The 12,844-nt window shown below is 41.7% G+C and overlaps 1 protein-coding gene across 10 annotated transcripts in view; it reads left to right on the forward strand.

Moving 5' to 3' along the window:
- REEP1 (receptor accessory protein 1) overlaps positions 1–12,844 on the forward strand; it is a 70,511-nt gene that overhangs the window by 6,802 nt on the left and 50,865 nt on the right. The window lies entirely within an intron of this gene.

The raw sequence follows: 12,844 nt of genomic DNA on the forward strand, positions 1-12,844 counted from the left end.
TAAGTACTGAGCACTGTGTTTGCCTTTCTGCTTCCATGCTTTCAGCAGACAGAGGTGGTATCTTGGAAACTTTCAGGTTAATCATAAAGGTAGGTGAGCACTGCAGGAATGTTGTCTGGTTTGGACTGCCATAGAACCTTTATATAGCAAAATTTTTTCTATGTCCTCATTAGGCAGCTAGGAGCTGAGTCTAGATTTCATTTTGTTGAGTTGTCCACTTGACTTGCTCAGGGCCACTCAGCAGATTTCACCTAGGTCTTGTGAGATGAAATGGCTTTATAGAAGGATGATCCCTGTAATTGGGCTCTTTGCAAGCAAAGCATGTATGGCAAAAAATCATTTAAATCATCCGTGTTGTTCATCTTAATCATATGCTGCTTTTTGCAGAGGAAGGTGTCACGTGCTTTTGTTATCACTTGTATGCTATTTGGATTGTAAACTTTTTTGGGGCAGAAAGTCTTATTTAGTATTTTTGATTTTACAGCACTCTAGACAATGGGGTTTAGTCTCTAGTTGGCTGGTTCCCTTAAGTTCGGTAGTAATATAAAAGTAAATACTGTATGAATAAATGCAACTCTGCCTTCTAGGTGAATCATTTATGGATTGATGCTGTGCTCCTTGGTAATTTCTTTGTGGCACTATTACTGGTACAGCATTCATGTTCTGTTTTGGTATTTCCCATGCATGTAGTAAGACAAGATTCGTGCTCTGAGGAGCTCTTAATTTAAACTGATGAAATATAGGCAAAACAGATGGTGAGCAGAGTGGTGAGAATGAACTAGAAGAAGTGACAAAATGAAAACTGTGTTTTACCTTTCCATGACTTGTCTGCTTCTGAAGAGAAGGAATGAGATAATGGGACATGCCTGCTCATTCTGCAGGCAGGCCTCAGGAAGGCACTCCAGACCTGGAGCAGCATGCCAGAACTAGAAGCACGGGTGGTACTTTCCCAAGCTTTGTACACAGAATCACTTCATCTTTTGATACGAACCTCAGAGTAGGCATATCTCCTTAGTAGGGTGCTCTGCTTTTTGTTTCTTGTAGACACATTTTGCAGGATCTAGAAGAGGAGGACAAGGGGTTTTAATTTGATGTGGGTGGTAAAGCAGTGACCTGCAGGCTGGTAAAGCTGCCACATAGCCATAAGACGGGCAAGGATGGTACAGAAGAAGGAGAGAAGCTGGTTGTACAGTAAGTACAAATGACGAGCAAGAATTATGTTTCAGAAGGGACACACATTTATATGGAGGCAGAGGATTAGGTATCAAGTTGGAGATTGACTTTTGGGAGCAACAGCAGGACAGCTGGGAACATTGGCTTGGTGTCGTACTTTAGTAAAGGTTTGCTTCTTCACATGCTGCCTGCTTGCTTGCCGTGTCCCTTACTGCTAATGCATTAATTGCTAATAAATAACCGACCAACCAATTCCAAAGCAGGAATCAATCAACTGGTCAGTAAAGCTGCAGTCCATCTTTCCCCCTTCTCTCTCACAGAGCCAACAGCAGTCTTTTGCTTTCCAAAATGGCAAATTTTACAGGACAACAAAACCAGTATTGAAGAACCTATTTGTGAGGAGCTAGGAAGAATGCCCCTCATGTCTGGAATTTTGTGTCTTTTTGGACGGGTCCCAGGGATGCCAGGGCAACGTGCGTAGCCTGCTTTTGAGTCTACTGAGCAATTCAATGCTATCAGTATCAACAAACAGTTGAAGCTCCTGCTCAAGAAGCATTTCTGTTCTGTTGAGTTCATACTATTGCTTCCTTTCATTCAGCTCAGTTGAGCTCATTTATTCTATTTCTTGTTTCCAGCCTTTAAATAAGTGTTTTTAGAGGAAAGCCAAAAACTGACAGACATTTCTTCCCTCATGTTTTGGAGGGAGGCTTATGACCAATAACCAGCCTTTTACAAGGGAGGAAAGGGCCTGCACTGCACATTTTGTATGAGAACACCAAGAGTCTGGATTCAGCAATATGGCAAACTCCCTGCGGGAAGAGGGCAAGTTATTTATTCTTAATTTGGTACCTATAACATAGGCTTAGTGGTAAATTCTGTCCATCTAAACTGTCAGTTCTGCTTTACATGTGATAGATCCTGATGTGGGCATGAGACACACTCTCTCCAGTTGAATTGGAGGGGCAAATTAAATATGCATTTTGAGCTGAAATTTCCAAGTCAGCGGTCAAAAGTTCAGGGGTGCTTCAGGATGTTTTGTGTAGATTGGCCTCTTCTGTGGCAAAGCTCTCCTGATTATCAGTTGCTGAGAAGCACTCATGGAGGAGTGAAACCAAGAATCTTAGATGGCATTTCATGAGAACTGCACTTCTGGGGAGACAGATGGGAAACACCTGGTCAAGATTAAAAGCAGAGCAATCACAGGAAGACGACCTTCTCCTGTCATCACATTTCATGGCTACCTTTGTCTCAATGTCTTCAGCACAAATGCTCTAACACTTGCTGTGGGCATGTGGGGAGAGCAGCTTACCTGGGCTGCAGGTCCCATTAAACAGCCATAGTGATAAGGTTGCCATTCTGCCTCAGGCAGTTGCTTCAGGGCTGCTCTGGGCTGTGCTCTGTCTTGGGCCCTTTTGTGGATGAGCAGTTCAAGGCTCTTGAGCCTCATCCAGCTCATGGAAGGGTTCTGCCTGTCCTGCTGCCTCTTCTGCTGGGCACTTGGGAGGACATGTGTCTGTGCATGTCTAAACTTGTACCTATGAGCCACCTATATTATGTGACCCACAAGAAACTATCCGAAGTGTTAGATCAGCCTGAATAACACCATCTGGCTCCTAAAATCTACCTGCAGAATTCATGGTGACACTTGAAAGAGAAAGATGGATGCTGGAGCTGCCCTGAGGCTAAAAGGCTTTGGGTTTAGTGATATATTTCAGGGGAAAACATTGAGTGGTTTCAATGCGGTTGCACGGCTGGAGAATGAGAGCAAAACTGGTGGCTATATGGAAATTAATTGATGGTCAGTGTTTAGATTTCACTGAGCATGTCCCTCTGCAAAAATCCCCACTATCCTAGTCAGTATTTTTTCTGGAAGTCACAGCAGAGGGAGAGGTCAGGGACATAATGGACTCAGGCGCTGAATGAGACTTTCTCCCTTCCAGATGATCCATGTAGGTCTCAGCTGAAGCACGTTGGCAGAGCAGCTTGGAAGCAGTTTGCATCTTCCCTGGTTAATTGCACCTGTTTTGCAGCTGAACAAAAGATTCCATTTTCCAGGTTTATTGTTTTCACTCTGCTCATAAGGATTTCGGTCAAAACAGAAGGATGTTGCTATTTAGAAAGAACATTAATAATTAAATTGAGATACTCCAAGGAATACACCCCATAAGGCTGGGTTTGTTGAATTTAAGTAGATCATAATAATTTCCATGGCAACGTACTGCTGTCCTATATACAGAAGGGGTCTTCCCTGTAGGATCTAAAGCAGAAAGGAAGCTGTTACTTAAAAGAGATACCTTAACACAGAAAATGGAATAGTTACCTGCATAAATGTTGTAGGAATTTTCTCATGCTTGTTATATTGTACTAGCCTTTTTTCATAGCTGTCAGAATGCAATCAGTCAAACCAATCCCCTGCTGACTCTAATGATTTAGGGGGAAAATGGTGATCTAATGATCCTTTTTCAGAACATAGGCTCTCTCTCTCACAAATACATCCGTATCTGTGTATATATATTGCTGTAACTGTCTTGAATCTGTAACATAGACTACTGTGGTAATTTTGAACAGGCCTACTAGAATCTCTGTGTTGCCTAGACCTGTGTTTGTGATATTAGTCTCCCATCTCACAGCATTAGATAAAGCTTGTTTCATCTATTTGGATAGCATTTTGAGATTTTTGTATATGGTGTGTTCTGTTACAGCTGATTGTTAGTCAGGAATTTGTAATGGTGGTCTAGCACCTGAACACTTGAAGATAATTGAGTAATCACACATCCACTTAGAAGTTTTGGAGATCCTTAGATCTAACACAGGGGTCCTCAAACTACGGCCCACGGGCCGGATACGGGGTATTTACACACCCCCCCGCCAGGGGTTGGGGGGGGAAACCAAGCAGCCGCAGATGACTGCCTGCCACTGCATCCGCGCGCCGGCCCCCTGGTTAAAAAGTTTGAGGACCCCTGATCTAACAGGAATTGCACCAGCACTTTTTCTCTAATCTAGCAATCAAATAAGTGATCATCATTTTAGACACTTAAAAAAGCCTTACAGAGACATGGGCAGAGTTACAGAATCCTTGTGAAATGAAAAGTGGTCATCCAAACAGAAAAGATGGAATTTAATAGAAAAGTTCATGATGTAACCTTCTAACAAAAAAGCCACAGTATATGAGTGGGGTAAAATTGTTCATATCTGGAATAATTGCAGCTTCTTTGTTTGTCAGTGGAAGTAGGCTAAGTGGTGCATCACCAAATTTTAACAAGAACGGCCACAAAAATTCCTAGTCCTGGCTTATGGTAAACCTGAAGGGTCAAGGGTGGATGTTCTGCAGGCAGAATAAATAGCTGGAAAATGCTGACTGAATGCAAACCTCAGTCATTTCTCATCCCTAAGGCAATACCAGAGCTTCAAGCTGTGTTAACTGGTGCAGCTCTGCTCAAGTCAGTGAATGGATAAATCTACCCAGGTCAGAATCGAAACTGAAGTTGTGTTTGTGGCTCAGAACGGTGAGGGCTTTGTAGAGCGTGCCAGCTAGATCCTAGAAAATTGAATATTATGGGACAGGAACTGGCCAGTTCGAGATAACAGAGGACTTTGGTTCCTTACAAGCCTCATGTTAAACTGCCCTTTGAATGGTGACAAATTGAGGACAGAGGGCTCCCAAAGATATGATTCTGTCAGGACAGTTATTTTATTCTTTCTTTCATTATAGTGTTGGGAATTTCATCACTAGATTTGGAATATGGCTTTGCCTGCACTTCAACAACCAAAACCAATCAAATGGGCCACCCCAAAGCCCTTTATCAAGATATCTCTGACATCAGATCTGGAGCACTCTGTTGAGCTTCACTATTGTTAATACCCACTGAAAGCTGAAGATTTCTCTTCAGATTCAGTCTAAAGAATCCTAATGCCTTACAGCAGACCACCCAAGCACATATATTTTAAAAGCTACTTTAACAGTGTCAGACAGGGAGAAACTCTGTCATCTCTCATGCTTCATCCCTGTACCCTTACGTGAAGATCTGTTACAGATCTGGTGCAGCACATTGCAGCATGCTAGCTAACCATGGCCTGCTGCCATTAGCTCTTTGGTTGCATCCCTGATCCTGACTATCTTAAATCAGTGTTGCTTTGCAGACTTTCCAGAATTGGGAATCCCAGGGGCTCACTGACAGCCATTTCCAGAGCCCAAGGGGGTGTGGCACATGGCTGATGATACAGACCCTATGCATATTTCTACAGAGTATTCCTAGATCACTACAGAAAGAGCAGAGCTGGTTAAGAGACTGTGTACAGCCAGAGTGAAAGATCTTGCCAGATGTCCATGGGGCAGGACATGCATTTTAATTACAAAAATACTATGCCAGATTTTGCATGGTACTTGAAACCAAACCAGTCTGCTTTCCTTGTAGTTTCTGTATGATTCCTAGTTAATCTCATGTAAATTCACTCTGTAAAATATCTGTCTTCTCCGCCCTGCCCCCCTCCCCAGATTTACTAACAGATTAGATATTTTTCCCCTCTTTGCTGTAGTGTGTGTCCTCAGGTTTTTGTACTCAGATATGCTATACAGCCACTGGAACAGCGCAGTGTTCTTTTTCAATTAATATTCTGCTGAAGTTTGCAGATACTTGGGTGTAACAAATCAGATCCCTATTCAAAAACTATTGTGTTTTAGGTATATTCTTGAAACCAAGAAACCTCACTCTGGGCAGTCAGTTCATAAATGGGCCCAGTCTGTGAAGATCCAGTTCTCGAGGCACATTTTATTACAGCTGCATGTTTTGTTTGAAACAACCATTTCATTTCAAAATAGCAATGCTTTGTTTCTGGAGAGTGGCACTTACCACACCGTCATCCTTCTGTGTGAATCTTCTTGCCTGAGAAGGAGAACAAACACTGGACTGTGGCATTTCAACCAGCAGTATTACAATGAATAAGAAGTGATGGAAAAGCATACATAAGATAGCAGGCAGTGTGGGCGTTCCCACAAAAAGTACAAGCTGCCTTCTCAAGCTGCTTACTTAGAAATCTCTAACGGACTTGGAAGCATTGGCTGTCTTTCCTTTTGCTTTCTTCTAAAGTTATTTCTGTGAAGTCTCCATCTGGCTCCCCTAAGCCTCAGTTTGTATTTCTTTTTATATTTTGAGTAGATGCCAGCTGCAAGGTATATATGTGTAAGAGAGGTGAGAAGGGAAAAGAGGTGAAGTCAGTAAGCCAAAAGAAAGAGAAGAGGCAAAGCCTTTACCACTCTGAATTGTACAAGGCACTGGCTTTTTATCCGAGCCTGAAACAAAGAGGTATTCCTTACGGTGTAAGAATGGAGCTATGCCTGTGTCATAGGCTTTGATCTGAACACATTTGTGTTTGGGCAAATACAGAATAGAAGAGAGTGGCATGGCTTATCCTTTTACTCTCTAATGCTCTCAGCCAAAGCCTGAAATTCAGAAAGATATGAGAAGTCTGGAAGACACCAAAATTGAATGCAAATGGGAACATGACATCTTCTGTCAGCACAAAGATTGAGTATCTGGGTAGCAATACTGTTGTCTGGAGGCATTAAAAAACCCTGAGTCAAACCCGTTCACCTCTTTACTAAGTTGTAAGGCTGGATTTAAAATCCCAACTTTTATAATATGTGCATATATATATTTATTTATATGTGCATCAGATCCTTTGATGTGTACTCTGAACCTGTGTGCTCTTTTCTGGGGAACCGTTAATTCTGAGAATTTATTTTGAATTGAGATGTTTCTACAATCACTTCCGAGAAATCACCTGATGAGATTAAATGAACAAAAGTGAGAATTGGCAGTACTGCGATACTAAGCTGTGCTCGCACAGTAAGATCATCTAAGTGTAATGATGAAGGTGAGGAAGGCTAGTACAGAAGCATAGCCTGGAAATTGCAACTTCTGTTCCCAGATCTCACATTGGCTCTACCAGGGCTGTGACCTTTTGTCACCTGTGACGGCAACCATTTAATTTCCAGCATGGTCAATGGAACCTGTAGGTATTCATAATCTCTGAAAACTGCCTGTTGTCTCAGGCTTCTCTAAAGTTTTTTACCCTAGGAATCTCTCTGTTAAAAATCTATCATTTCCAATTTGTGTTGTGAAGCTCTCCGTATGAAGTGCTATACCGTGAGCTGCTTCAGTAGATACCTGTCCTTGCTATTAAGTCTCTCCTGCACTTTAGGTCATAGCTGGTTGTTCAAAAGTGTGATGCAGATTAATAGTAATAGCGCTATGTAAATTGGTGGAAGCTAAAAGAAACCCCTTCCTCTGTCTTATCTTTAGTTAAAGACCCAAAGTGCACTTCCTGAAACACTACAGGGACTCAAATCTAGAGTCCTTGTTGTACCAGGAAGACATTTAACCTTTAAGCTTTAGGGAGGAGCTATGGTAAGATAGGACAGCATCAGAAATTAAAAAATACATCAGATGTTGGTCAAAAAATACAAAACCTGGAGATACTTAATGAGATAAAATTATTTGGGAAGAGCAGGGAAAAATTGTCTTTTTTTACACAACTGTGTGTTCAGTTGTGGGATGAATTGTGATGTAGGAAAGTTAAACAGATGCAGACATTCCAAAGTTCAGAAGAGAAGCCTTGCATTTTAAGAAACATCCCAGAGTGCTGAGGAAATGTGTCTAAATTCCAGTATTTCTTTCTTGGTGTATACATTTGTGCATATATACTCTTTGTTGAGCAAACCCAAGATATTTTAGAACCCTGTATGCTGACTGCATGAGTTATATCTGTCACATGCACCAGCAAAGTGAATTGCAAATCAGAAATTTTTAACTTGGGCTGTGGTTCTGGGCAACAAGCAAGTGTTACTGAGGGAATGGCATGAATTTTAGAGGCTACGTAACTGCATCTCCTCCTAAGAGTGTATTAGTACACCCACACTGTATGCTGGTATGCTCCAAGCCAGAAACACTGGCAATATCCTGCCCAACCCCGGCAAGTTAAAGGCACAACAGATGCAGCTTTTGCATGTCAGCACTGGGTGATGGATGCCCAACCAGGGGAATACTCAGCTGGGCCTATGAGAAACCAATCTGTTAAATGGGGATACAAGAACTTAACTGTTTCCCAAAGGCTTGGAGAGAACTAATTGAGGATGGTAAGACTTACAGAGGTGCTGATATTACTTTGCCTAAAGTCCTGCTATGCACTCAGTTACAGTCCTGGAAAGCCTCTTAGAATTAGTAGGTTGGAGAAATTAAAGCTTCTGGAATCCTGGGGTATGTATTTGTTCTGTTACTAACATAGGTGAACCCTTTGAAAGTGCTGAATATAGTTCTTTTTAGATTGTCAAGCATTGGAACAGGCTGCTCAGAGAAGTGGTTGAGTTGCCATCCCTGGAGATATTTAAAAGATGTGTAGATGTGGTGCTCAGGGACATGGTTTAGTGGTGGGCTTGGCAGTGCTGGGTTAATGGGTTGACTCAGTGATCTTAAAAGTCTTTTCCAGCCTAACCAATTCTATGATTTTATGATTTAATCTTTCTTCATTTAACCTGCAAATACAACTTCTAAAGGATGAATTTGAGGACTGTGGTGGAGATTGTCATTTAAGGAAGCCCTTTAAATAATTTTTAGTTTAATCAAGGCTTTGCTGGACTTTGCAGCCTATGATCCTTTTAAAAATGATCACAGCATGACTGTTAGCCATGTGTATGGTAATTTACTTTCTCCACGAGGTTCCCAGCTCCAGCAAAAGAAAGGATGTGTCATTTTACCTTCAGATATATACCACGGGCTATGGTGTTTGGCACAGAAGTAATGATAATGACCTCCCTACTGGTGGCTTCATGTAAGAATAGATCATGCAACAGCATTACCATAAAGCCATTATATTTTACAGTGACACTGTGCAGTTAATGACATGAAGCCTTAGACTGTGAATATGTGGCAGTAGAGATAAGGGGAATCTAGCTGTTCTCCTTGTAGCTTACCAAAAATGGCTGAGCCAGAGAAACTAAGCAATAAGTGTTTTATTATTATTATGAATAATATTAATTTTATCTCCCTAACCCACTTTGCTAAAGCTGTTTGCTAACAGCAGCCCTGTCCATGTTAAGTCCCAGAGCTAAGATAGCGTGGTACTATTCTTCACATACGTCCCTTGGCAGTCAAGTTTTGTTTTACAGGTAGCTAAATAGGGTTTGTACTACTGCAACAGCTCATTTGGAGTAGGCTAAACCCAGCATTTTCAGAATCCTGCTGTAGCATGACATCTATTGTCATACCACGAACCCAGCTTAGCTCCTTGGGGACAGACAGGACCACTTGCAAAGGGAAGGGTGTGGTGTGGCTGAGCAAGAAGGTTCTCCAAGCAGCAAGGAAAAGTCTCCGCATCATTCAGGGAGCGGGTGCCTGGCTCTTCTGCACCTCTGGTGATAGGAAAGGTGCAGTGCTGTTCTCTTCCAGATATTAATACAGGACTGGTTTAGTAAGAGGGTTAGTCAGCAGATAGAGGAAAATGGTTGTTCCTCTCTATGTAGCAAGTGTGAGAGTGTCTGGCTGGAGTAGTGTGTTTCATTTGAATCTCCGTAGAGTAAGGAGGGCACCAGCAGAGTGTGGTGAGTCCAGAGGAAAGGAACTGGAGCACATGGTGCACCAGGAGAGGTAAGTGGGCTGAGTTTGTTCAGCCCAAACAAAAGATGTTGAGGAGAAGGTCTTATTGCTGTCTTCAAAAATGTGACAGGTTGTTACAGAGAAGATAGAACCAGGCTTTTTGTGGAGGTGCACAGTGAAAAGGTGAGAGACAATGGAAAGAAGTAACAGCAAAGAAAATTCTGTTTGGTTATAAAGAAAAAATTCTTCAAAGCGAGGTTAAGCAAACACTGGAACAGGGGTCCAGGGATGGAGATACTGAACATCTGACTGGACAGGGCCTGGAGCAACCTGATGTAAACTCGAAGCTGGTCGTGTTTTGGATTAAAGACTTGTAGAGATCTCTTCCTACCTAAATTACTCTGTGATTCTAGTCTAAAGGACACATTTCTATTTCTTATATTACGTTTGCCATTCTTTGACTTGAATGGTTTTCAGTTGCACACTACATGATATCCACCGCATGGGTTTTGCTCTTTTTCTTAGATGGGAGAGTGCAGGCAAGAAAGGTGTTTCCAATGGTTTGGTTTAGTGTTGATGGGCTTTTTAAATATCTAAGTTGCTATTTGTTGATACAGGAGAAAATGGCCTGATGATTTACATCTTGCAAGGGACCTGTGCTGCTCTTTAGGTGCTGGGTGAGTCTGGTTCCTCCAGAGTCAACACTAGAAAAAATTCTCTTACTCTCCAATAAGCGCTATTGACGAAGCTCCTTGGTAGCACAGAAGCCAAAGCATTTCTGACCCCTGCGTTCTTCACGAGAACTTCAGCAGATTCAGTAGGTATTTCACTTCCTGACCATTGTAGACTAAGATATGAAAGAGCAAGATGTGAAACAAGACTACACAGGGTGCCACTACTGTCATGTTGGTGTGCTTTTCATTTCATGTGTGAGCCCTAGTCCACCATCCACCCATGCATCCCATAATAAGTTTCTTACCCCTATAGGTACTAACCACCCCCAGTCTGTACGATGGTCTGGAAAGCCTCTCCTATTAGCTCATCTTGATGGCTGCCACTCATGGGGCTGATGACAGCCTGGGACAGCCCTAAGAGTTGCTGGGTTAAGGTATTATTTAGGCTCCCCTACCTGCTGTTTTTTGTCACTTATCCTAACACTGTGTTTTAAGATTAAGCACTAAATGGTCATGTTTCTTCAAATTTCTTTTAATTAGAGACAAATAATTTCACTGGTAGTTGAAACTGCATTCAGAGGTGTAGCCGGAAGCTCTGATTGATTATACATTAGTGGTCCATGGCTTCAGTACAGAGGCTTGTTTCCCTCAGATTTCCTCTCCTTTATGTCTAGGTTAGACTGGAGGCTGGTCTATATCAGTTTAGCTCCAGCTGGAGATCCCTTTCTGCTTGTTTATCTCAGTTGTACGATGCATTTCATTAAGAAGCTGTTATTAGCCGTATAAAATGGAGGGATTAAAAAGCATGAATGACATGAGAAAAGACCCTGGAGGAAAGAACTCTATTAAATTCACACTAGAAATCTTGGTGAAGTGCATGTGAGAAAAGACTAGAAGTCTGTTTTTTTCAAGCTGTATGACAGTGTCTCATTTTCCTTTCTTTACTTAGAAAAAAAAAAGACAAAAAAAGAAAAAAGGCAGGTCCTCGTAAAAAAAGCAGGTGTCCCGCCCCTCCCTAAAATGTTGTAGTACCCAGAAGAAATGCTGATATGTTTCTGTGGGCCATGATGGAAATGCGGTTTGCATGGCCTGTGAACTCCCTGCAATGTCACAGCTGTTATATATAGCATGTGGCATTCTGATACCCATACTAACGAAACTGTTAAGATGGCCTGAATATTCTGAAATTACCTGTAGAATCATCTTGCTTAGTTTTCCTACACTCTTGCTTTAAAACTGGAGTTAAAAACTCGGTACTGTCCATGCCTCTGACATGAGCTTCCTGTATAATTTCAACTGGGTCTCACTGTTCTTACCATTTAAAATAGATGTAAAACACAAATGAGACAGGAATAATCAGAATTCAATGGATATGCAATCAGCTTTAACATTCAAGTCACTAGTGTTTATGCTGCACTTCGAAATGCTTCTTTGAAATATGTTAGCAAAATGAGAAGACATGCTTTAAAGGTGGGTGAGGTTATTTTTTGTTTGTTTTTTTTACGTAACTAAGAATTAGACACCAGCTCTGGAACACAGAGCTTGCAATTGAGTTGGGTCCCATGTGTTTTCAGTGTGGCCGGTCCCTCCAAATGTTTGGTCTTCTAGTTTTTCCAGTTAATGTTCCTAGGGTCCTCAAAGACAGAAGTTGAGGTCAGCTACTGACAGAAGTAGTTATGCTGTTTGTTGTTAATTTACTAACATATTTATAGAAATGTCCAGACAGTAGTAAGATTTTCTCCTCAGGCTGATTTGTACCACGCGGGCCATGATTGTGCTTGATACCTGTTCCTATGCCAAACTACTTCTTTAGCTAGTGTAGAGATCTAACTGGGGGTTCTGTCCTCCTCCCAAGGGATTCTGGAGATCTCTGAGACCTGGTGCTACTCAGAGCAGCCTTGAGACTGCTTGGTTTGTTTCAGTGGATTAAACCATTGGTAACCCATGGGAAGTCAACATTTTTCATGGCTTTAGCTGAATGTTTGGGCCAAAGAGGTCTTTGGATTTGGCTTTTCAATTACATCAGTGAGCTAAAATATTTCTGGCACTTAGTTAAGCACTTCTAGTAATATTCTGTCCCTGGGAAGCCTAAGTAATGTTTCTGTAAGGACATCCTGTTGCAATTTATTTGAATGAGTTATAATTTCATTTAATTTTTTATTCTTGTTTTCTGTCTCATGAGTACTACACTAGACATCTAAAGCTGTTGTTCAGTGAGGAGTAGACAAGCAGGAGCTCTTGTGTTTCTCACCACGTCCTCAGACAGTTAGGGGTGATGGTGAAGGTCTTCCATAACCTGAACTGAGTTTTCAGGTACACAGGATGTAGGATTATGCTTTATATTGGCCTTTCTGTATGTCTTTATGCTTCCTAGAAGTCGATTCACATAACATCAATTAAAATAAC

The sequence above is a fragment of the Falco cherrug genome, chromosome 1, assembly GCF_023634085.1.
Source record: "Falco cherrug isolate bFalChe1 chromosome 1, bFalChe1.pri, whole genome shotgun sequence".
In the NCBI taxonomy this organism is placed as follows: domain Eukaryota; kingdom Metazoa; phylum Chordata; class Aves; order Falconiformes; family Falconidae; genus Falco; species Falco cherrug.